Genomic DNA, 492 nt, shown 5'->3' with positions numbered 1-492 from the left:
TAAAACTACTAACTGCACCGCAACGACAATGAGGGGGGAGGTAAGAGATGTACCCTCCTCCTTGACGTCTCCTGTGCAGTACGGACATATCAGCAAGTTAGATTCGTCTAACTGCTGATAGTTCCCCTTTAATATTTGAAAACCTACAATGCTGTAGCAGTATGGAAAGGCGTTTAACAGGTGTAATCTTGGGTGTTACAGAAAAGAAGAACTGCAGACCCCAGCAGGATTTCAGCCTTTTGATGACTTATCTTCCCTGTTTATGACTCACTGCTCCTCAATGCTTGGGAGTCATGCTGAGTAAATTCTTATTTCTCTGGTGCTTTATACTTTGTTTTATAAACCATTATCATATTTCTGACATCTTTACCCTCTGAAATTACAATAGTTCTCAGCGGCGTGGCCTTCAGGTACTATCATTAAGAACCACTCATTGTTACACCAACACAACCAACATTACATTTACTTCTATATTCTAATTAAAAAAAAAAC

Source organism: Dendropsophus ebraccatus, chromosome 7 (genome assembly GCF_027789765.1).
Source record: "Dendropsophus ebraccatus isolate aDenEbr1 chromosome 7, aDenEbr1.pat, whole genome shotgun sequence".
NCBI classification, from domain to species: domain Eukaryota; kingdom Metazoa; phylum Chordata; class Amphibia; order Anura; family Hylidae; genus Dendropsophus; species Dendropsophus ebraccatus.
The sequence above is the reverse complement of the archived record's forward strand: the minus strand, read 5'-3'. Positions refer to the sequence as shown.